The sequence below is a fragment of the Mirounga leonina genome, unplaced genomic scaffold, assembly GCF_011800145.1.
Source record: "Mirounga leonina isolate KUSES-001 unplaced genomic scaffold, KU_Mleo_1.0 Mir_165, whole genome shotgun sequence".
In the NCBI taxonomy this organism is placed as follows: domain Eukaryota; kingdom Metazoa; phylum Chordata; class Mammalia; order Carnivora; family Phocidae; genus Mirounga; species Mirounga leonina.
In genome coordinates, this window is record NW_023270415.1 from 42,107,357 (window position 1) to 42,132,920 (window position 25,564).

At 48.3% G+C, this 25,564-nt stretch overlaps 1 long non-coding RNA gene across 1 annotated transcript in view; it reads left to right on the forward strand.

The window, feature by feature from the left end:
* The window catches only part of LOC118015040, a 64,689-nt gene that overhangs the window by 26,337 nt on the left and 12,788 nt on the right, over positions 1 to 25,564 (forward strand). The window contains exons 2-3 of the long non-coding RNA XR_004680509.1: positions 22,244 to 22,354; positions 22,590 to 22,726. This is a non-coding gene — a long non-coding RNA (uncharacterized LOC118015040). The remainder of the gene's footprint in view (positions 1 to 22,243; positions 22,355 to 22,589; positions 22,727 to 25,564) is intronic.

Below are 25,564 nucleotides of genomic sequence, written 5' to 3' on the forward strand. Positions count from 1 at the left end.
AGGTATTTAATCACTGACATTATTTAGTACAAGGCTGGTGTCGTGGGTTGAGTTGTGTCCCCCAGCCCCCATAAATATGTCCAAGTCCTAACCCCTGGTACCTGTGAATGTGTCCTTCTTTGGAAAAAGGGTCTTGGCAGATCTAATTAAGTTACTGAGCTTGAGATGAGATCATACTGGATTCAGGGTGGATACTAAATCCACGGACTGGTGTCCTCATAAAAGAAAGGGGAGGGGATCTAACACACATGAAGAGGGCCATGGGAAGCTGGAGGCAGAGAGTGGAGGTCTGCCGGGGCCACCGCAAGCCGCAGCAGATGAGGAAGGATTCTTCCAAGAGCATTTGGAGGGAGCATGGCCCTACCAACACCTTGACTTTGACCCAGTGAGACTACTTACAGACTTCTGGCTTCCAGAACCGTGAGAGAATAAATTTCTGTTGTTGTAAGCCACCCAGTTTGTGGTCATTGGTTGTAGTAGCCCCAGGAAAGTAAGACAGCCTCAGACACGGGGCAGGCAAGTGCCCCCCCATGCCCGAGGCAGACATCAATAGTCACTCTCAGCATTCTTTCCCATGGCAGCTGACACCACCCCATCCCGTCCAGCTGCGACCCCGTGACTGGAACTGGCAAGCCCCACGAGACCTGTTGGCATCCTTGATTTGGTGCCTACCACTGGGTGAGACACTGGCAGTTCAGGAAAGGGCCTGTTCTCAAGGGGCTCGGAGTCTTCACCGGTGCGGGGTGTGGGGTGCGGGGGGGGTAGGGGGGTGGGGGTATCGTCCCTGCAGCATTAACAGCTCTTGTTAGTGTTTGCACATCTGCTCAGGCCCACCTGGTCTCTGCTCAGCAGCTGGGCCTCCTCCAGCCCCCTGGCTGTCCAGCGCAGCTCAGCAGACGGCAGCCTAGGAGCGGTGGCTTACCCCCCGCAAGGTGAATAAGTCATCCACCAAGCATTCAGCAGTGAAAACCACCCTTGGGCCGATACGATAAATAAAATGCACCAGTGCCGAGATTTAAGGGCTATGAAATTCCCAAGGAAGCCTCCTTAACTCGGTCTGGAGCCACAGAGAGAGACAGCACAGAGGAAGCATGACCTGGGAGCTGGGTCTTGAAGGAGGAGTAGAAATTGATCTAGGTATGGAGAAGGGTACAAGACATCATGGAGGATGCAACCTTCCCTACCCACCATGGGGGCATTTCTTATCCTGTCAAAGGCTGATTGCTCACTCAGGGCACCTTCCTTCCTCCCTCCCTCCCTTCCACCCTTCCTTCCTTCTCCCTCCTTCTTTCCTTTCTCCCCTTCCTCCTCCTTTTTTTCAGCATATTGATGAAGCATTACTTTCATCAGAATCACTAGCTATATTTATGAAAATGGAGATTCCTGGGCTGCATCCCAGACATTAAGAGTTCAAATCTCAGGGCACCTGGGTGGCTCAGTCGTTAAGCATCTGCCTTCGGCTCAGGTCATGATCCCAGAGTCCTGGGATCGAGCCCCACATCGGGCTCCCTGCTCAGCGGGAAGCCTGCTTCTCCCTCTCCCACTCTCTCTGCTTGTGTTCCCTCTCTCGCTGTGTCTCTCTCTGTCAAATAAATAAGTAAAATCTTACCAAAAAAAAGAAAAAGAAAAAAGAGTTCGAATCTCTAAGGATAGGACTTAAAGATCTTAGGCATCTGCATTTTTAACCCTCTTTGCAGATTATTCTGATGCACCATCAGCTGGGAATTATTGACCTAAAGGTACTTCCAACTCAGCCCACCGTTGCTGGATTGATACAAAGCAGGTGTGTGGGCCTTTGGGCCGAGTCCCATTCTCTTCTTGGGAAACTGGTCATGGGATATGGAGGCCCCTTGGTTCAGAACAACCCTGAGCTGTGGGCCAGTCTGGGCAGGGGTGTAGCACTTAGTGGCTAGCCTAGGATTCAGTGAAAAAGGCCTTGCTACTTATTACCTGGGTGGTCTTAAGCAAACGGGTTCACTTCTATCTCAGTTTTCACATCTGTAAAGTGGGGCTACCCATAGAACCAACCTCCAAGGGCTGTTGAGAGGACAAATGAGGGCGTGTACGTAAAGTGCCTCACCTACTATGTGCAGTTTAATAGAGCAGTTTTGTTTGTGCTTGTTTTTAAACAATGGTGATGAAGAAAAGTAAGTTATGTCTTATCTAGAAGAGAGAAAACTTGATTGAAATCATCATTACAAAGCCTAGTTGAAACTTAACTGTTGAGGAGTTAATGATCAAATTGGTGAAAATAGGGTCAGGTATGCCTGAGAGTAAGCAATGATTCTCAATAGACTGCACGTCAGACCCGCTGTGTTCAAAAACAGCAGTCTAGACTTGGCCCTGCCACACCCATCCTGTTGAACTGTAATCTCTAGTGAGGAGGCATTTGCATTTAAAAAAAGAAAAAGAGGGGCGCCTGGATGGCTCAGTCCGTTAACTGACTCTTGATCTCAGCTCAGGTCTTGATCTCAGTGTCGTGAGTTTGAGCCCAGAGTTGGGCTCCTCGCTGGGCGTGGAGCCTACTTAAAAAGAAAATAAATAGATAAATAGATAGACAGACAGATAGATAGATGGATAGGAAGAAGGAGAACGCTTTCCTATGATAAGAATCAAGTGAGGGCACTTGTTGAAGTTACATCTTTCCTGACCTCTCCTGGAAATTTTGTTTCAGGGCATTGGGGATGGGTGCTGGAATTCGCATTTTTAAACAGGGGCTTCTTTAGAGAAGTTAGGGAAGCACTGGTTGAAAGCAAGTTTGACCTTCTGTAGCAGAGACTTTTGGCGTCATCTGACTAGTCAGAAGCCTCCTCCTTGACTACCCACGCTTCTTTGTGATTGTCCTTCCCCCAGCCAGGACTCTGGAAAGTGGTCATGGCAGGGAGACGGAAGAGTTGTCTGGAGGTTACAAAGCAGAAAACCTTAGTCAGTGTGCATATGTGTTTGTACAAATCCGTGCGCAAACACCCTTTTGAAAACTACCTAAGATGACGGTAGAAAAAGGAATTGGCTAAAATCATTGAATTTGGGCGCACAGACTGTGCTCAGAGCAATATTATCTCTAATTTTAGAAACAAAAGGAAGCAGGGATATTCCCATGGATAGTTGGGGAGAATTTGGGTCTCAGTCCTGAATGGAGGGTCTTGCCACTGAAACCCAACCGTCTCCACCTCTGTCACCTTCCAGGATGGTGCAGCTTCACTGACTGTTTCCTCCTGGGAACTCTGGGAGGGCTAACACCTATGTGCTTTATGCTAGAAAATGCTAGAACCTGACCTACTACTAATGGTGGAACAGGGAAAGGCCCTCTTAGCCAACCTCAGTGAGATAGGAGCCAGGAGAGGCTCAGGCTCTCGCTCCCTGCCTCCCCATCGTAGAGGCCACTCTTAGGTAACAGGCTTGAGCAACAGAATCCAGAGCAAGGCAAAAGGGACCACAGTGACCACTGAGCTGAATGCAAACAGGCTCACTGAGCAACCGACTTCTAAATAACCATAGGCCCTAACTAACCAACAGGCTACTTATAACTGGTAATCCTAAGATTACCAAAATAGGGAAAATTCCATACATCCCCATACTCCCTCACTATGACCCCTCAGCACCACGTCATGGCACACAATCTCTCCTTTGCTGTCCTGCCCGCAGCTCCCTGGCCATGGATTCGGTAAACATCTATCTCTTTTGTTCTGCCATGGGTGAATTCTCTCACCGCCTGTGTTGCTAGTTCCCAACGGATCCGAGCACTCCACACCCACCTCTTTCTAGAGAAGACTCTCACCAGTCTAGACTCTCCTGTTTGTCTCCTCCCTGGGGCCGGCTGCCAAGGGGATGGCTTTGCTTGCTGAAGCCCATGCTGCTGGTATCTGAACAGGAACCAGGCACCAGTAGATTATCCCTCTTAACGGGAACTTGAAAATAGTATTTTGAACATATTATGCTCAACTAGTCCCATTTGAGGGACCATCCATACCAGGCGTGTTGAAGTTTGGGATGAGCCAGTGCTAGATTAATAGACCAGACCAAGAACCACCAGACATGGCCTGGAAAATGGTTTAGGAGAACAAAACAACAAAAATGAGAATATGCGGCTCTGTGAATGTACTAAAAGCCATCGAGTTGTACACTGTAAATGGGTGAATTATGTGGTATGTGAATTATACCTCAATAAAACTGCTACCCTCTCACCCCCCAACAAAGAATTAAATAGTGAGGAGTAGATAATTTCCTGGAAAGGCAGTTTCTCATTTTAAGACATAATGACCAGCCTATGTGAGGCTTGGTTTCTCTCCCATCCTATCCTATTTAGAAATACCAGCCTGTGTCATCTATCAGCACCGTAGAACCTGACCCATGCCCACCTCCACAAACCATGTCACTATTTAAGAGGGTGAGATTTGACAAATCCCAAAACAGCCAAAAGGCTAACCATGACTTTTCAGGTTTGGGTTTACAAGCTGAATCCTGACTACTACTACTACCAACCGGCACTCAGTGAAGAGTTACTACAGGCCAGGCATTGAACCCTATAAGGTAGTGCTAGCTGGATCTGCATTTCACACAGGAGAAAACTGAAGCACGGTGTCCGGAAATTGCCCAGAGTCACTCAAGCTGCTAAGTGGCTGGCCACAGTTCAACCTCAGGTTCTAACTTTGGTTGCACATGGGAAACATCTGGAGAGCTTTATAATCTACTGGTGCCTGGTTCCTGCCCCTGGAGATTCTAATTTTATTGATTTGGGGTGTGGCCTGAGCATCAGGCTTTTTTTGGTTTTGGTTATAGCACACCAGGTGATTCTAATGAGAACCTATCTCCAGAGTCCAAGGTCTACAAGATCAAGGCTGTTCACTCCTGGCTGGCGCCACACCCATGACTTGAGTAGCTGTTTCTGACAGCATGGCTAAATTCCTCCACTTGGGGTTAATATAGGGAAGAAGAACAGAAGTTTCAGGACAGTGGCCCTGGCTGCAGGCCTCTGCAGGATTTGTCAGGCCTTTGTTAGCCTCCCCTCCCCACAGCTGGAGACCATGATCTCACTGCCAAGTCCAGCCCCACCCACTCCAAGCCCTCGGCCCAAGTTTCGCCCCGGGTGGGGCTGGGTGGGGCAGGGTGGGGGGCGGGCAACTCTTCAGCTCAAGAGTGTGTGTCAACAGCAAGAATTCTTTTTTTTTTTTTAAAGATTTTATTTATTTATTTGAGAGAGAATGAGAGACAGAGAGCATTAAGAGGGAGTAGGGTCAGAGGGAGTAGGGTCAGAGGGAGAAGCAGACTCCCTGCCGAGCAGGGAGCCCGATGAGGGACTCGATCCCGGGACTCCAGGATCATGACCTGAGCCGAAGGCAGTCGCTTAACCAACTGAGCCACCCAGGCGCCCAACAGCAAGAATTCTTGATTGTTAACCCATCTAACCCAGTGCTAAGTTCCTATAACCAGCTTCTGGACTTGGCTCTGGGTTGGCCCTTGTAAACCTGGCCAAGGTGACTCTGCATCTGCCCAGCTTCTTGCAAAGTTCTCATTAGGAACGCTGCTCCCGTATACATGTGTAGCTCCTGCATTTCACTTAGAAAGGGGTGAGTCTCTCGTCAGTCTTTGAGCCCAGAACTGCTCCTTTATAATAACCGTCCCAAATCCCTATCCTGCCACCATTCCCGCGTGGCTCCCTCTGTCTAGTTTTGCACTGGCTTTCTTTCGAGTCCTGGCAGGCTGCTGCCTATTAAATGGTCCTCTTAAAGACCCACACACTTGCCCAGGATTTACACTTTCAATTGTTTATCAGTCTGCCCTCCAAAAATAGAGATGTAGAGTCCTCTGAAGTTAATATGGAAATTAGGTTGGAAACACGCAATTAAAATACTCAAGAAGACAAAGTGGGAAATGAGCCTGAGAAGATGATGGCCCACCCTCAGGACCTCTCTGCTGGGGCCTGAGGGCGGCTCCTCTTCCCACCGCATCCCCAAGGCTGGGCTGGCCCTGCCTGCAGCCTCCGTGCCCTGCCCTCCCAAACTCGGGCTGGCTTCCTGCCCCCCCTCCCCCCGCCATTAGGAGGCAGCTGCTGCAGGGAACCGTTGCCTCCCCAAACCTCACAAGTTCAGCAGGACATTGGCTAAAGTCGATTGAAAAATGTGAGACCCTTGACTCTCACTGTTAACCTCTGACCTGAATACGGACCCCTCCCATGGTCCAGCACAGGATGCTCAGACCCGCAGGCTCCCAGGACATCTTCTCGCTGCTGAGCTTTCCCCTCTCAAGGCTTTCAGGTTTGACTTTTTAGAAACACTTCCGGTACTGACACCCTCCCCCACAACTGCCTAGAGCCCTTGTGAGTGGAGGCTGTTTGTTCTTACACCTCCAGTTTACCTTAGGCCTAGAAGCCACTGTTGACATTCTTGTAGCTTCTTCTTGCTGTTTATAGGTAAATACGTGCTCACCCTCCTTTGAAATCTGTGCCATCCTCCTACACCATCTGTAATATTGAGGCTTAGTTCCTCTACTGACAGAAAACCTAAAGTAACAGAGTCTCAACCACACAAGATTTTTATTTTTTAAGTCCAAGAAGTCTCAGAGGTAGACAGTCCAGGCAAGTGAGTTGGCTTTGTGAGATCCTCAGGCACCCAGGCTTCCTTCTGCTCACTTCTCTGCCATTGCTAGGTTGTGACCCTCATCCTCATGGCCCAAGATGCAGCTCAAGCTTCAGTCATTACATGGGACCTTCAGGTCGGCCATAGATGGAAGGAGACAAGAAGGCTTCCAGAAGTACCAGAGAGCAGTCACATGGCCACCCGAGCTGCCAGCTAGGCTGGGCAATGTGTTTAAAAAGCCTGGGTGACAGTGGTTCCAGCTAAAAAATCAAATTCCTTATTGCAGAGGAAGAAGGGGCAGGTGGGTATTTGGCAGCAACTTTCCGTCTCTTCTGTGCCCTTCTCTGCCAGTCTGTTGTGCTCTCCACCTACAGCTTGGTTCTTCTTCACAAGCTCTGAGGAATTTAGCGCTTGCATCATCTGGGGAGTCCTCAGCACCCCTGACCCACTCTGTGACCTTCCCATGCCAACAGTCGTGACCTCCCTCCAGCCTCCCATCCTCATGGCCACAGCATGGAGCTTGTCGGTCCACCTCAGGGAAGGGTTCGGTGTCCTCTGACCACAACCTCTTACCCTTTGAGCTCTCTCCTCCCTCCCACCAATTCTATTCTGGGACCTCATTAGGATCTTGAGTTCCCTGACTCTGCATTTAGCATCCTCAACTTACTCCCCAGGGCCACATGGTGTCCAGCCTTTCTCTTGCCCACACTCCCAGCTCCCTCCCTCCCTGACGAACCCAGCCCCTGCCTCTGTCTGCAGAGCCTGCTCCTACAGACACTACACAGTCCAGACTCATGATGGCCAACGGCAGCTGCCTCCGCACACTGCTTGCAAAGCCTCTGCCATGGACTTTGTCAGTTCCTTCTCCCAATTCCCTTTGCGGAGATTTCAAACCCTAATGACTCCCTTAAGCCCTCCCTTCCCCGCACCCCCATCCTAGGAATGACCCTGCTTCTTCTCTTTTATTTTTTTAAAGATTTTATTTGAGAGGTTGGGGGTAGTTGGTAGGGGCAGAGGGAGAGAGAGAATCTGAAGCAGACTTCTAGCTGAGTGTGGAGCCCAACGCGGGGCTTGATCTCACAACCCTAAGATCATGACCTGCGCCAAAATCAAGAGTTGAACATTTGACTGACTGAGCCATCCAGGTGCCCCGCTGCTTCCTATCTTTTAGAAAAGGGGTCCTCAGGTATGGTCTCCTCCATTCCCCCCTCTGCCCCCACCACCTGCAAGCTTTGTTTTCAATCCAGCTTTTCCTTCTGCTCCCATCTCCAGGGAGGAGGGGTCTCCTCACCGAGCCGAGGCTGAACCAGCTACGGGCAGTTATACTTCTCATCTTCCTTTGAGTAGCCCCTCCATTTCTTGTACCTTCAATCTCTTTGTCTTCCTTGGCTTCTTCCTCCCTGAATAGAAATATGAGGCTCTCTTCCAAACTGAAAAAGCCCTGGTTTATCTCACTCTACTGTCCTATAGAGATCCTTCTGCAGCCCAGTTTGTGGATAAGTTGCCTACCCTCCCTTTCTCCACTTCCTCACTCCCCTCAGACTTCCCCCCTTTCCTATCTGGCTCCTGCTCTTACTATTTCCTGGAAACTGGGCCAAGGTGCCCACTGACAAGGCTTTTTCGGGCCTCTCCTTGGTGGCTTCCCTGGGGCAGGACTCACTATCAGCCCCTCCCTCCCTCCTCAGAAATTCTCCCTCCGCTCTCGGCTTTCTGGGCACCACCCTTTCTCTGGTCGCCCCTTCACGGTCTCCTGTGCCAGCTCCTTTGCCTCTGGGCCTTGATACGGGCAATTCGTCCATTCCAGGAAATGGAGGCTGCCCCCATGGCCTGGGCCACATCACAAGTCTACATCAGCTGAACTTACGGAAACGCCTCACTGTCAGGGAAATGCAACATGCAAACTCAGCTTTCGCTTACCTTTCCCTAGAAAACAGGACCTGCTGGCCTTCTAAGGAAAGCCCTGACCTTCCAGCCAGCCACGCCCCCAGTTCTTGCCTCTAAAGCTGGTATAACGCACACTTCCTCCGGAGAGTGCTCTGCTGCTCGAGAGGTACTGAGTTCCCCAATCCGGGGATTGTTTTCCCTTGAACAAAGCACATCAAGCTCCTTACCAATTGTTTTATTTTTGTCACTTGACAGCATCTTGAGAACGTTGGGTTCTCCCAGCGCTCCTCAGCCCCACTGCTCTTCTCAGGGTCCATATCCCATGATGAAGGAGAGTTGGAAGAAAGGCAGGCAGGGACAAGGGGCCCCCCTGCCCTGAGAAACCACCCTTGAAAGGATTTTACACCACCCTGGAAGGAGCCCTCCACCCTTTCCCATGTGATAGATGACAAAAACCTGATGGGGTGACAGGTGCAGGGAGGGTTAATCAGATTAAAACAGCCCACTAACAAGCTCATAAAAACCCCTAGACTTAGAAACTCTGGTGGCAACCCTCTCGGGTCCCCCCACTCTTTGGGAGCTTTTTACTATCGCTCAATAAACTTTGCTTTGCTGCCCACCACTCTTCCTCTGGCCTACCTCTTCAGTCTTCAAAGCAGTGTGACCAAGAATGGGCCCGGAAGGAAAAAAAAAAAATCCTCTAACACCCGGGGATCTCTTTCATACTCGGGGTTCCGACTCCTCCCTATGTCCCGGCTGGACTCTCTGGTTTGAACTGAGCTAAGTCGCCCAGTTCTCAGGCATGTTTGGGCATGTCTGGGGGCCCGCTGCTTGGGATCCGCTCGGGTCTGTTTACGAGTGGACCAGATGTCTCCTGGGGAAGAACATGGCTGTTGTTTCATATTCCCTCCATCGCAGATCAACCGACTGAGCAGAGTTAATCCAACAACATTAACAAGCATTCTGGCACTGGGAGGTGGGGGTCAGCAGGGAAGAAAAAAGACAAAATCCTGTCTTCATGGAGACAGGCAGAAACAGCAAAATCAGGAAGATACGTTGTGAGAAGTGCTAAGGAGAAAAATTACGCAGGGTGAAGGGATAGGAAGTGTGTGAGGCTGTTGACATTTGAGGAGGCATAATCACTGAGATGGTGTGCTGAGACTGAAGGGTGATGTGCGGCCGTGTGTAGGGGCAAGTACTCCAGGTGGAGGGGGCAGCAAGTGCAAAGGTCCTGAGAGGACAGAAAAGGTCCTTTGCTTGAGGACTGAAGGGAGCCGAGTGAATGAGGAACAGCAGCCTAGAGATAAGGTCAGAGCATCATGAGGGGTGTGTGTGTGTGGGGGGGGGGTATGTGTGTATGTGGGGGGTGATTGTGTTAAGGCTGATAGCACAGGGCTTTGTAAAGACTTGGGTTTAATTGTGAGGTGGGAGGACAGGGCAAGGTTTTGAGCAGAGGAGTGACATGATCTGGCGGATTTTAAAGGTTCACTCAGGCTGCTGTGTTAATAAGAATAGGCTAAAGGGCAGAAACAGGAAGACTAGTTAGGAGGCTGTTGCGCTAATCCAGGCAAGATATAATGGTGGCTGGGGCTGGGCTGGGAACAACGGAGGTGGTAAGTGGTTAGAATTTGCATGGATTTTGAGGATAGTGCCAACAGAATTTGCTAATGGTGGACCCAGAGATGATATTATTTAAGGGTGAACGATCCAGACTCTGGGTACTGATTCTTGCCTACATGGGCTATGCCTTCAGATTGCACCACACGGATGGGGTTAGGTTTTTTTTTTTCTCCCCTGAAGCAGATTGATGGTTCCAACATCAGTCATTGTAGAAAGATGCTAATCCTGGGGCAGGAAGGCAGGCAGGCTTGGACTGGGGTCAGGGTGCGGAGATGCTAGGGACATTCCTAGTGATGGTGGTGGTGGTCTTGGTGTTGGCAGCAGTGTGGGCCCTGTGAGTTAGCCCCGACCTAGGCAGGCTTGGCCTGCTAAGGGAGTAGGGTATAGCTGGGTTCTGTTGGTTTTCAGAGAAACCACTTCTCATCTAGGTCATGCCTCATTTGCTTGTTGCACATTTGCTCTTTTCAATGCAGACATGAGTGCCCTTGCTGGCGGGTACTGGCCCCAGTGGGTCAGGGCTGGTGTCATGGCTATTGGAGGGCCCCAGGCATGGCTGAGCCCAGGGGGCCCACAGTGAGCAGAACGGGGAGGGGGAAGCCATGGATACCATGTGGCAGCAGAGGTCTAGTTCATGAAGTAAGTTCATATAAGGTACCCCCCCCCACACCCCTGCCCAGGGGATTTCCCTGGGATGTGTGTGAGAGGCGCTGGAGTTTCCTAGGAGCAGGAGGAGATCCAGGCAGAGAAAGATCATCCTGGGTGACTCACTGTCATGCTATTTTCCACACCAGGCTCCTGTTGTCTGGGAAATGTGCCTTCTCCTAGTTGGCTGACTCCTGGTCTCTCCCTCCAAGCTAGCTTTCCCTCCTGATATCCATACCTCCTGGGCATCTTCTGATATCCAAGATTGCAAGCCCAACATGTCCCCACAGTGAGCTCTTCCTCCCCTGCCAACCTCTCTCCCTCCTCTCAGCCTCCAGAACAATACCATCACCCAGCGAGCTGCTGGCCAGAACCCTGGAGTGAAACTTGACTCCCTCCTTCCTTTTGTCTGTCACACCCACTTAATCATCTGGCTCAATGTGCCACCTCCCAAACACCTCTTGATTCCTTTTTTTCCATCCTTGCTGCCCAGGCAGAGTTCTGGGGTGACCCCTTGCAGGTTACCCTCCCATCCTCTTCACCCCCACAGCTCCCAGAGTGGCCTTCCTGGTGCTATCACCATCCTGCTCACCAGTCTTCAATGGCTCCCCATCACCTTCAGGAAGAAAGCCCTCCCCCACTGCACAGCATCGAGACCTTGTGTGTGGCCCCAGGCTACGTGCCCACCCGTTCAGCCTCAGGCACCCCCCTCTGTAGCACTTCCTGTGGCAGCCACTCTGAGCGCTGTGGGGCTGGGGTGGGCTGGGGTGGGGGGCAGTTATTCCCAAGGTCTTCTGTTTCTTTAGACTGGAGGGAATTTCAGACTCCCCAGAGGGAAGAGTATAGAGGAAAAAGCTCCTCCCTCTGCTCCCCTGGGGCTGGGGTGGGCTATTTGTTGACTTCGGAGAAAAAAACAGCACTTTCAGCCAGGTATCTTCCTCTTCCTGTCCTGCAGAAAGATGCATATGGGACTGTTTTCCAATGTTTGTTGACTGGGGTGGGCTTTGCTCTGGGAAGGGAGAGGTCTGTGGTTTTGGGCGAGAGGAATTCAATTTATGGGGGACTCTTCGAAAGCCCACTCCCTCCAGAGTGCTATTTATTATTCCGCTAAAACTCTTGCAAAACGGGGCCTCTTTCAAACCCTCATGCTTCAGCTTCTGCTCTTTCATCCCTGAAAGGTCGTAGCCATTGTAGTGAATTTCTTTCTTGTGTCCAATCTCAGGTTCTGCATGAGCTGTGGTGGACACAACAACCCCTTTCTCCAGGCCGACTCCTGGGCTCCTTCCTCATGTCTCCACCATACTTTGTTTATCCTTCCATCTTTCCAAGTCCCTAATTCTACTGCAATGCCAGTATGTTTAATGCTGGGTTTTTTTGTTTGTTTGTTTTGTTTTCTTTGTTACCTGTTTTTCATCTTTGTAGCTCTTGTTCTTAACACCAGGTCTGACACATAGTATTTTGCTTGGTAAAAGTTTGCTGAATAATCTAGTTCAGCATAGTGTATTCAGCATAGATTACGTACTGGGCACTCTAAGCACTGAGATACAAGAATGAATAAGATGGGGACCGCTGGATGTGTATGGTCTAGTGGAAAAGGCATGCACAATTGCAATTAAATAATTCTCAAATAATATGCTAAATTCTACAACTAGATCTACAAAAGATGCAGCTCTTAGGTGGTTAAGTCCTGGATCTGGAGTTAGGACCCAGGTGTAAATCCTAGCTCCGCAACCCACTATCCTCATTTTCACAGCTGTGAAATGGGAGGAGCAGTACCTGTCTCAATACGTTAACGATAAAAGGAGATGAAGTATGCAAAAGCATCTGGCGTGGTTACTGGGCACATAATATATGCCCGATTCAAGTTTGCAGAACTGTCTGTGCTGCATCGTGTGGGAGCCTAGGGCCTTTAATTTTGCCTGGGGCAGTTGGGCAGATTACATGGAGGAGGGACACTAGCTCGAGATTCAGAGACAGGGGCTCTAAATGGCATTTCTGGAGAGAAATCTCTCTGGGGGGGGTCTGTAACCCTGTGATGCCTCAGGCAAGGCAGCATCCAGGGGAGAAGTGAGCTCACAGGAACAGCAATGAGATCTAGGGTAATGTGTCCCCAGCCTGCCTCTGAAGCTGCTGAGTCAGACCGAGGCCCAAAGGGCTCTGTTTTGTTCCGAAGGAGCTTGTGGCTGAGGACAGGCCTGGACAGGGCCTGGGTACTGGGACTTTGTGCCCAGTTATTTCATGGGAGCAGCTCAAAGCCCTGCCCTGCTGGGCCCCTCCCATTCCCTCCACCCCTGCAGGCAAGCCCCAGGAGCCTCAGCCCAGATTCCTGAAGTGGGTTCCAGCCTGGATTTACAGAGGGGAGTTTTTGGCTTGGGGCTTTGTTCTAGATGCAGCCCCCAAAGCAAAGAATTCCTGCCTCAAGAGGCAGGTTTCAGCCTGGGGTGAAATCCCAGCTCTTGGAGTCCGTAGCCTTGAGCAAAGTGGTCTCACTTCCTTAAACCTAGATCGTTCGTCTCTAAAATGGACAGAGCATCACCAAGCTCCCGCGATTGTTACCAGAATGAAGTAGGAAAAAGTGTGTTTTCTTTCTTTGCATCAAGACCTTCATACCTAATGTTTATTATTCTCAGGTGTCGTGCGGGAGAGGGAAAGAAATGAACTAGAGACTCACCTCTGATTTAATCAGTCTTGGAGTTGCCCGGAAATCAGTGCTTCCCAAACATTTGCATTGCTCAGGGATCTGCAGGATAGATTCCGACCCAGCAGGCCTGGGGTGGCGGCTGCGAGTCCGCATTCCCAACAAACCCCGAGCTGAGCTGACGCCTGCACCATCCTGTTACCACCACCTGTTACCACCACACATGGGCCGCGCGGCTGCAGGTGCTTCTCCTCCTCGCCTCCCTCAGGGTTCCTCGCCCTGAGGGGAAAAATTTCTCGGGTGGGAAAAGTCTTAGCAGGTGCCTGGAATCGCCGGCCGACTGGCAGTGAGGAGCACCTGCTCTGGGAAGGAGGCCAGATGAAAGGCCCAGAGCCAATCCTTTTTGCCCCCTCTCTGCTCAGCTCCAGTGTCTGGGGGGAAGAGGGGAAGGCTTGGTTTAGTCTGTCAGCCTTTTAGGAACATATGCACAGGGATTCACACACAATTTCGGGAGGGAGCCATAGAAAATGCAACTTCTTCAGGGTCACATGTACGGGAAGGTGGAGAAAACAGATCCCTGTGCATATGTTCAATTCCTTCTTGAAAGAGCTGGTGGCCATCTCCCTAATGTGCTTGGAGATACTCTGGAGAAAAGGGGAAAGTGGGCAGACGGGTGCTGGGGGATAGGGTAGGTGTCCCAGTTGAGTGGCTCCCAGCATCGCCAGGGGCTGGACCCCACACGAATCTTCCCTTCAGTGGAGAAGACTTCCCTCGTTCTCTGACAGCCGTAGTGTCCGCCAACAAGAATCGTGCTGCCTTCACGTGGTTCTAATGTCAAGAAATAGAAAATTGAGATTTAGTAAATTGGACAAGACTGAAGGAGTCGCTGTTTGTGCGCCTGGGGGAGTCTGGAGTTGTAGCCAAAGATTCTGCCCCCAGGGGTTGGAGGGGTTGATCTGTAAGGTCAGATTCTAAGAGCAGATCCGGAGAAACACAATTTTCTAGCTGACGAATGAGAAAATGCAGTTGGCAATTATGGTACATAAGCCGCATTCAGGACATTGGGGCCCCTTGAGGCTTTATGCACGTTTTTGGTCTCCTTGCATACAAGAGATGATTGGCGTGAGCCTGGCGGGTGTGTTAGCTAAACATAGATGGGCGCTTACAGCTGAAGCTAGACTTGTCCGGCCGGCAGGAAGAAACTGTGTGCTGTGCAGGGGTGAGCGACGGACCGAACAGGGGAAGCTGGCCGCCCACCACTTTGACGGCCTAGACATACGTTAAGGAAATGCTTTCAAACATGGGAGGGCCCGGAGTTAATCTAGCAAATTACTTGAAACCTATGGTGACTCTGTGGAATTAAAAAAAAACAACACTTTCCCAATATTCTTCTTTCATTTATTTATTAATCTACTTCCAGGGGCGCCTGGGTGGCTCAGTCGGTAAGCGTCTGCCTTCGGCTCGGGTCACGGTCCCAGGGTCCTGGGATCGAGCCCCGAATCAGGCTCCCTGCTCAGCGGGAAGCCTGCTTCTCCCTCTCCTGCTCCCCCTGCTTGTGTTCCCTCTCTCTCTGTCAAATAAATAAATAAAATCTTAAAAAAAAAACCAAACTACTTCCAGAAAGTAATGGAGGCAACTTACAATTAAAAACATATATAGGGCGCCTGGGTGGCTCAGTCGTTAAGCGTCTGCCTTCGGCTCAGGTCATGATCCCAGGGTCCTGGGATCGAGCCCCGCATCGGGCTCCCTGCTCGGCCAGGAGCCTGCTTCTCCCTCTCCCACTCCCCCTGCTTGTGTTCCCCTCTCTCGCTGTGTCTCTCTCTGTCAAATAAATAAAATCTTTAAAAAAAACCCCCCCAAAAAACACATATATAAACTGGGCAGCTTAGACATAAGTCAGAAAGGTCAAAAGCCGGAGAGGAAGCAGGGAGAAAATTCTGCCCAGAACTTAAGGTAAGAGGTATTAGGCATTAAATGTAATCCTGACCCTCCCTTGTCTTATTTTCTCCACCTTCCCGTACATGTGACCCTGAAGAAGTTGCATTTTCTATGGCTCCCTCCCGAAAGAAGTTAACGAAAAATTTCTCAAGGGGTTCAAAGCTGGAGTCTGGATCAGCTCTCAGCAGCTTTCAGAGCCCGGGAACCATCCTTTTTGAGCCTGTGGCCCCCTGCTGTGCGCTCCTTGCCCTGAGAGGTCACTGCTCAGCCCCCATGTTTGTTCTTGACCCCAGACCCTGTGAAAGCCTCTGTCCTGGCCTCAGCTCACAAGGTGGGTGTCCAGTGGAGAGACAGCTGTGGCGAGTACGGGGAGGCCAGGTGCTGCCCCCACAGCAGGGGCCGAGGACAGGTCTTTGGCTGGTGTCAGCACATGGACCCATTCCCCTCCGAATGCTCATCTGAGTGGGGGGTGTGGCACCAGCCGTGCAGGGACAAGCCAAGGGTGGGAGAGACAGGAGGCTGGAGAGTGGACAGGGCTCTGAAGGCCATGTTGAAACTGGGACTCTGTGTTTTAAGCAGGGAAGGGACCTGGTCAGATTTGATCCTTGTCCTCACCTAGCGCTGGGTCCCCAGCTACTGTGGCAGGTGATACTCAACACTCCTTTGGTCTCTGCCATTCCTCAGGCCTGCTCTCTGAGCTCCAGTCACACTGCAGATCTTTAAGTTCCTCCAAAGGGCTTGTTCTCTCCTGTCTCTGGGCCTTCCCGTGAGTTTTCCCTTCTAGGATTATGAACCCACAACCTCCACTTGGCTGATGCCTGCTCCTTCCTTAGGGAGCACGTCCCCGCTGCCTCCCCCGGGGCAGGTGACTGATGGCCCCTTGTAGTTCCCCTTTGAAATATTCTCCTTACTTGTAATTACATGGATGGGGCGGATAGTCCCTATTTTTGTGGCCTAGGAGCCTATTTTGTATGTATAGCTACTGTACCTATGTTTTATTTTGGGGTACAACCCCTCCTTCACTCTCAACCTATGTGCTGTGGGTAAAGTTGACCCCTATCCTGGAGGAGCATGTGACCTAGTCTACACTAATCACTCGAGTCCATCCCCCTTGGCTTCAGTGATTGGCTCAGGAATGGGCAGGTGGTCTAAATAAGCCAATCAGGGCTAAGGGCACTCAATCTGTGAATATTTGTTTGAGTTTTTGGGATCATTGACTCACTTCTAATGGCCTAAGCTGGTGATGATATGAACTGTAGGCTGCCTGGGTCACCATGACTTGCCTGAAAATTGAACCAAGAGGGAGCAAAGGAAGAGATGGTTCCTAGTGACAGCATTTAAGCTTTGAATCAAGCTGTTCCTAAAGCCAACTCTATCCTTGCAGGCTGCAGTTATAGGAGCCAGTCAATTCTCTTTTTATTTTTTATTTATTTAAAGACTTTATTTATTATTTGATGGGGGGGGCATGCACAAGCAGGGGGAGCTGCCCGATTCCAGACTCCATCCCAGGACCCTGGGATCTTGACCTGAGCTGAAGGCAGACGCTCGACTGACTGAGCCACCCAGGCACCCTCAATTCTCTTTTTAAAAATTTTTTTATTGTTATGTTAATCACCATACATTACATCATTAGTTTTTGATATAGTGTTCCATGATTCATTGTTTGTGCAGTCAATTCTCTTTTTAAACATAGACCTGTTTGGGTTGGATTTGCTGTCAGTTGCAGTTGCAATAATATAAATGATAACCTTGGTCTATGTTGTCTTCCTTTTGCCATGAAGGCAGGGACTATGTCTGTGTCCCCAGAGCCTGGTTCAGTGCCTGGCCCATAGGAATGTTTAACAAATGAATCAAGACATGAAGAAAGGGGTCTCAGAGCTTCTCCAACCCCACCCCTTCATCCTTTCAGACTTGAAAATGAGGCAGTGGGTTGCGGTTCTTGTTACAGAGTCCCATTGGAATTAATTTTCATTAGAGCAGGGAACTCAGACTACAAGAAACCAGCCCCTTACAAGTCATTGCCAAAAGGGGCTCTGGGAAAGACCTGTTACCCAATGAGATTTTTAGAGTGCCTGAGTTCTACTGTCAAGATTTCTTGGGTGCCTGGGTGGCTCAGTTGGTTAAGCGACTGTCTTTGGCTCAGGTCATGATCCTGGAGTCCCGGGGTCAAGTCCAGCATTGGGCTCCCTGCTCAGTGGGGAGTCTGCTTCTCCCTCTGACCCTACCACCTCTTGTGCTCCCTCTCTCAAATAAATAAAAAAAAATTTTTTTTTAAAAAGATTTCTTTGGCTTACAGTTCTGAGAACTCTTAAGAATTCTCTGTGAATATATATATATCTGTATCTGCTTATGTGAGTATAAAGAAACTCTAAAAAGATATACGAGAAACTAATAAAAATGATTACCTGTGGAGTTGGGATGGGGATTGGTTCAATGAAAGGCAGGTGGAGGAATGAGGATTTTTATATTGTTTGAATTTTGAGCCATATGAATTGAGCCTTTTCAAAAATTAAGTTAAAAAAAGAATATCCATGAGTGCAGAACCACTAGGAACCATTATCAGCTTTTAACAGCTGGGGTGGGGGGGGATTATTTATCAGCTTGTTTTTCAACCTGGGGAGCTGGTTTCAGTGGGGGAGTCCATGAGAGTGTGGACAGGAGTGGTTTGTCTTGGTTGAGGGAGGGGAGGTGGAAAGAGGGGGCCATCTGGAGAGGTCCGGCCCGGGCAGGTCACACATCTGACAAGGTGAGAGTTAAGAGAATTAGGCCAAAGGCAGGGGTAGGGCATCGAAGATACTCTTTCCTAGGGGCCCATCTGCCTGTCTTTCCAAGACTCCTCTCATCTAAAAAAGTTCCTGAAACCCATTATCTGTGTGTCTGTAGGCATGTCAACTTTCTGAGCCTGTTGACTTAATCTATAAAATGAAGGGGCTGGATTAATGATCTTGTCTGATGTTCTTTCCAATTCGGATGCTCTCATTTTAAGATGCTGTCTTCTCTCCTTGCAACCTGTCCTAAAGCCCTGCCCCTGTCCAGAAAAGACACAGGTTATAATAACCAGGGAACAATACATGTACCTTCAGGACATTAACCACTGAAGAGAGCTTGGGATTTAGAGTATCTAGCAAGGACAGTCACAGGTCCTTCCTGTATGTCGCTGTTGCTCAGGGAGGTTAAGTGGACGAGCCAGCACGTGACGATTTAGCTAACTGTGCTGTGACACGCTTCCTGCCACGCTCACTCTGCACTTCTGGGGCTCCCTGGCAGACCCTCTCATGCCCTCCCGATGCAGCAGAGTCCTTCATGGCCGGTGCCACCTGCAGAGCTGAAAACCTGTGCTGGTGACCATGACCCTAGGGAGGCTGCAGTCCTTCACCTCTGAGAGAACAGGGAAGGCCCTCACCTTAGGAGCATAGTCGTGGTAGTTTCTGTGGTTATGTCCGTGGCCAGGGGGCAGCAAAGGGGGTACAGGTAGCATTTGGGGATGACTGGAAGAACACAGACCTGATGTGGGGTGATGGTGGAGCACCCAGGCTAATGTGTGGGGCTGGATGATGGACGTAGACCCTTGGGCACAGGGTCAGCTAAGGGATGGGAAGACAGGAAGCCCAGGGGGAACATTTACCAAGGGCTCAGGTTTAGATTTTGATATTATAGCAATAAATATAGGCACAGGAATACAGGGACAGGACTGAAAGGCGCCCTGTCCCTTAAAACTGGCAGCTCCTGGCCTGCAGTTCTTATGGTAGGTTAAAAACAGTGGCAGCAGCTCACAGGTAGAACAGCGCGGGGCTAAAGATGCTCTTCAAGCCCTGTAGAACCTACTGCTTATAATGCCCTGTTTAAATATATATATATACATATGTATGTGTATATATATACATACAATTTATAGAACCTACAGTGCTTATAATACACTGTAAAAATATACACATATATACATACAATATATATATTACACATTACATATATGTATTACATATCGTATGTATGTAATTAAATTCTGTAATCTTATGTGGCTTATACTTTTCTGTTCATATAGTAATTTGCTCAATGTAATAGTTTAAATGCTATGAGAATTTTGGTGATCATGTTATGAGCGTTCATTTTCTGACTAACTGTGAGGCACAGCCCATGGGGATGGAGGCCGGGCTGGCTCTTCTTTGCCAGCAGGCCCTGTGAGGAGATCGCTGGCCCCTCGGAGGCCTCTGCAGATGCTGGGCTTGAGGTTGCCCAGGCAGCCGGCAGGACTCCATCTTTTTCTTTGTTAAGAAAAAAAAAAAAAATCAGTAAATGTCTCATTCACCCATCCCGAAGGATGGGCGCCAAATGAACAGTGTTTGCCTCTTGGGATAGTAGAAGGACTTCTGCCTTTTTATAGATCGTGGTGTTTCAATGCACAAAAAAAGGAGAGTTATGAAATGATTTTTTTCTTTTGTGTTTTTCTGCACCTTTAAATAAACAAAATTAAAAATAAAACCCAATCACTGTATTCTGGGAATATTTGTGCTGACTAATCATGCTCGAAGGTCATGGAGATACGGTTTCCCGGTCTCAGAAAGCCTGTCAGCACAAACTCACTCACCCCTGTGGCTTCACCAATTGCCTCTGCCAAGCCCGGCACCCTGATTTCCCATCTTTTGTAGGAGGTGAGGAGTCCTTTCATGGCTTTAGGTCCACTTAGATTCCCTGAAGTACTTGAGGAGTCAATTTTTGGAAGGGAGTTATTGAAATTGTTGCGATTTTCTTCCAGAGGCGGGGCCACAAGCTCCAGATGACAAGGGCCTCCGCGTGGAGAGGGTTGTTCCGTGTCCCTGGTAAACCGGATCTAGTGCTTGGTGCCTCTGCTTTTCTCCTAAAAACAGACATATGGTTTAGACTACGGAGGGTTTCTATTTTTGGCCGGAGAAGAAACACGGAATTCCACCACTGCAGGATGTCGTTAACAACAGGAGGCGGACTGACAGAAAATGGAAACGGATGATGTTTTACAACAGTGTTATGCGTGCTGTTCCCAGACCACAGCCCAACAAAGACATTTTATCCGGTCCTCAGTGCGGGTCTGCCCCCTATGGGCCAGATTCTCAATTTATTAGTTTCGTCAAGTCTGGTAGGGCTCAGAATGATGGGTCTTTTTTTTGTTTATTTTTATTTTATTTTAGTTAATTTATTTATTTTTGACAATGGGTCTTTTTAAATCCCTAAGCCCTCAGGGCAATTCTTCTTCACTCTAATTAGCTGTAGCTCTGTGAAGAGTCCTTCAGGCCTCAGGGATGGTGGAGTTGGGCTCAGAATGTGACTGGATGACTCAACAGCTGACCTGAAATTACAGTAAGAATTTTTAAACTGTAGAAGGGGAAGTTTAGGCAAAATCCTTTCCTTACTCTCTGTCTGGGAGAAGTATATGTTTCTAGCGCAAATACCGACACATAAGATGAGCAGTTTCCATTTTGGTCACGTTATAACCAAAGATGAGCAAATGTGGGGTGTCCTGTGTTGAATTTCACTGGGTTGTGAAGAGCCTAAATGTACTGATTCTGCCTGTAGATGTCTGTATTTTGACGTTTGGTATTCACCAGACTCAGACACATCATGTAAAAGACTGATTATTATTATAGTTCCTTAAGAAATAACCCACGTTTTATCAACTCTACTCCTGTGTGATGACCAGCGACTCTGCGCCTACTGGCCACACATGGAGCAAGGCCAGGCAGGCACTTTAAGTGAAATACACCTGAGATTTGAAGTGCCCTTTAAATGGCTCATTTTGGGTCTGCATATAACATGAAGCTTAGTGGTGGTGAAATACGTTTAAGGCAAAACAGGAAGAATGCCAAAGGAGAAAACCGATCTAGGATTGTGGCAGGAAGTTGTCTTTAAGGTATGCACTTTTATATTGACAGAACTTAGCAGAGAATTCACACTTCCTAAGTAGGTACTATGAGCCAGGTATCGTGCTAAATGCTTTCCATGGATTATTTCATTTGTTTCCTCCCACCAATTCTGTGAAGTAGGCGTTCTTACAATCTCTGTTCCACTGGTGGGCGAGAAGAGGCTCAGGTAAGAGAAGTGACCTGTGGAACATCACGTGCCCTCAAGTGGTAGGGTCAGGATTCAAATCCAGGCAGTCTGACTCCAGGTCTGTGCTCCTAACCTCACCTTATTTAGGGCTCAACCTTGCTGATCATCAGGAGCAAAAGCAATGAGAGGTGTGGGGCTCCTTCCCTGAGGACGCGGTGCTGAGCTTCATTAGTGTACACATCTATGCTTTGCAGGTGGGGTCATGAAAATCCCTTCCTTCTTAGTCCCTGGGTTTATCACTAGAGCTGGTAATTTGATTAAATATCCAATGTTCTTCCATAAAAGCTGAGTGCAGAGAAGCCCCAGTAGTCTTGAGTGCATAGTGAGCGGCGGAAGGAAACCTAGGCCAGATAGAAGGAACTTGGGAGGCGTTGCTGGGTCCTTCCAGGCACCAGATGTTGAGGGGGAAGACGATTGTAATATGATATGCCTCAATCTGCTGGGGAAAAATCTTGTTTAATCTCCCATCCCTCAATAAAAAATGTAAAAAAAAAAAGCATTAAATTCTTTGAGAGCAAATCTTTTATAATTTTCCCTACACATCTTGTGGATGTCAATTAAAAATCTTTGTGGCGCCTAGGGGGCTCAGTCAGTTAAGCGTCTGACTCTTGGTTTTGGCGCAGATCATGATCTCATGGGTTGTGAGATTGAGTGCCACGTTGAGCTCCCCACTCAGAGGGGTATCTCCTTGAAGATTCTCTCCCTCTGCTGCCCCCCCTTAAATAAATAAATCTTTAAAAAAATCTTTAATATAAGAACTTAAATGGCTCCTAAGTAATGTACAATATCTCTATTGACTTAGTATTGTTTTCAATCTACTTTCTGATTTCTACTTGATATTATTAGTAAGTGCTTCTCTTTGCAGTGGAAGATGGTGCCAGTACTTTGTGGAGAGCCACATGCTCTGAGATGCTTCTTCTAGTGGGAAGGATTTGCATCGTTTACATTTGGAGGTTGCAATTCTTTCCCATGTAAGGTGAGTAGGTTATGATGGGACTCAAACCTTAACACCAGCATCGACACTAAGAGAAACACTAATGATATATTCTGAACCCTAAATGAAATACTCATTTTAGAATGATTACATCATGAAAAAGACTCATGCAAGTGTTTAATCCTAGAAGGGACATTAAACATCACCAATTGTAAGCTCATATTTTTATACTGGCAGTAAGAGCTTTTAACAAATAACTATTTCTTTTTTGAAACAGATGAGGACAATAAGCCCAAAGAGGAATGTGATGTGCCCAAGATCCTATTGCTACTAGTAGATATCGATCCTGACTGCACACTGAAATAACTGAGGTTTTTTTTGTTGTTTTATTTTTTATTTTTTAAATTTTATTATGTTGTTAGTCACCATACAATACATCATTAGTTTTTGATGTAGTGTTCCATGATTCATTGTTTTCCTATAACACCCAGTGCTCCATGCAGTACGTACCCTCCTTAATACCCATCACCAGGCTAACCCATCCCCCCTCCCCTCTAAAATCCTGTTTGTTTGGAATAACTGAGTTTTTGTTTTTTTTTTTAAAGATTTTATTTATTTATTTGACAGAGAGAGACACAGTGAGAGAGGAACACAAGCAGGGGGAGTGGAAGAGGGAGAAGCAGGCTTCCCGCTGAGCAGGGAGCCCGATGCGGGGCTCGATCCCAGGACACTGGGATTATGACCTGAGCCGAAGGCAGGCGCTCAACGACTGAGTCACCCAGGTGCCCCTGGAATAACTGAGTTTTTAAAAAATATTGATGCTCGGGCCACATCGCAGATGGACTAATCAGAATTTCTGGCCTTGGGCCTGGGTACTAGCACTTTTTAAAGCTCCCAGGTGACTCGTTCTGAAGCTGGAGTTGAGAACCACTGAGTTAGATATCTTGTCTTGGGTCATCAAATCCACCGTAGTCTCTCATTCCTCATCCCTGAGCCCATGGCAGACTTGACTAGTAGATTATGGAATGCTTTCCTGTTGTGCCTAACCTGGCCTCCTCCTCATATTGTTCCTGGAAGCTACCACCTGTCCATCAGCATTGGGTGACAACCTGAAACTTAGCTATACCTGGGCACTCACTGTACCTTGCTTCCTCTAAACAAAATTATAGAAAATATCTGAAAGTATTATTCTGGTAAAACTGGAATCATACATTCTCATAGTCTGGTTTTCATCTCTTAGTCCATTAGGGCTCTACTGGGGAATACCGGGGTGAAAGCCCTGGATTACTCAACTGAGGTTCTGCTCTAGCTCATCCTGTGGAAAGCAACTTCTCCTTTCCCTCTACACAGATGCAGTTGGGTTGATCTAAGTTTGCATCCTAATCTGCTATTTACAACCTATGTGACTTTGGACAAGTTCCTTGTGCCTCAGTTTCCTTAGCTGTAAGTAAGAATAATGATGAAACTATCTCATGTGTTCATTCTTCTTGCCTTTCTTCTGGTATTGATCTCTAGCAAACTGAAGCCTTCTTTATCTGTCTGAATCCTCTTGGCTCTCTGATAACTTGTTCTAATGAACAAATTCTTTTTTTTTTCTTTTTTAAAGATTTTATTTGACACAGAGAGAGAACATGTGCACAAGCAGGAGGAGAGGCAGGCAGAGGGAGAGGGAGAGGCAGGCTCCCCGCTGAGCAGGGAGCCCCATGCAGGGCTCGATCCCAGGACCCTGGGATCATGACCTGAGCCAAACGCAGACGCCCAACCAACTGAGCCCCCCAGGTGCCCTAATGAACAAATTCTTGATAGAAAGGGTTGGTCCTTAGGTCTTACTCACTAGTATTCAGAGGGCCTATAATGGCCTTCTGAAGACAATGACTACGTTTCAACACATTTTTTTCTTGGGTACTTTGTACTTCCCTAGCCAGAGATAAGCTTTGAAGTTTCCTAACAATCTGGATTTTATTAGAATCAATTCTATTTGGGCGCCTGGGTGGCTCAGTTGGTTAAGCGACTGCCTTCAGCTCAGGTCATGATCCCAGGGTCCTGGGATCGAGTCCCACATTGGGCTCCCTGCTCTGCGGGGAGCCTGCTTCTCCCTCTCCCACTCCCCCTGCTTGTGTTCCCTCTCTCGCTGTGTCTCTCTGTGTCAAATAAATAAATAAAATCTTAAAAAAAAAAAAAAAATCAATTCTATTCAAAACTGAGAGCAAAGGGTGTAGACTGCTGACCCAGATGCAGCAAAGAGTCCAACAGCCTGGGTCACCACTCAGGGCCATGAGACTATGTCATGCATGGAAACCACCTTGTTTCTAGTTGGAACCAGAGTTTCAGTTAGATCCAATCCCCCAGAGCTCTGATCCCTATTGTTTTTTGGTTGAAATATAAGTTCCTTCCAAGCTCTCATCTCAATACTGCTCCATTCTTCTTACCCATCTCTTGCCATCTCCTGCTTCCCCATCTTCTCTCTTGGCCAACTTTGTTCACCATGCCTTCTGGAATACCTGTTCTATGGTGAACTCCACATGCCCTCCCTCTGCCTTAACTGAACATGGCTTTCTTGGGAATGCCTCCTTGAGGTCCTTTCATTCTCAGAGTGTGGGATGTCATTCTTAGTCCCCTGAGTTCAACAGGTGAGGATATTCGGTCCTCCTGGAGGGAGGAGAAAGTAATTGTGAACAGTAGCATTACACACATTCATGTCACTCAGAGAAAGTGTTTGTCAGCCTTCTCTCTCAACTGCTTCTTCCTGTTTGCTCAATTTCTATTCTAAGGGATATATGGGACGGGTTTCCTAATTCAACCCTACTTGCCTGGGCATCCTCATATCTTACCACTCCATTCCTCCACACTTACTATAGAAAAGCAAGCCAGATCAATTTACTTGTCATTCTTCTAAAACATTAAGACAACTTAAGAATCATCTTCTACAAGGAGGAAGAACCCTCTTCTCTCGCAACCTGATTTAGATGCCTGTCCCCTGTAAGGACCTTGTTTACTTCTGAGAGCACTCATGGTCGCAGTAGTGTTTCACTTCTTTCCCCCACTGACTGAAAGCTCTAAGAGGATGCAGATATTGTCTTTTTGAAACCCAGGTCTCTCTGACCCCAAAATCTGGGCTCTTCCCCATGACAAGTACCTTACCTCTCAGTGTATGGATGTACAACACTGGGTCCACAAGTTCTTTTAAGAGGAACAGTATTTCATACCATTTCTGGGGTGCTTGGGTGGCTCAGTTGTTAAGTGTCTGCCTTT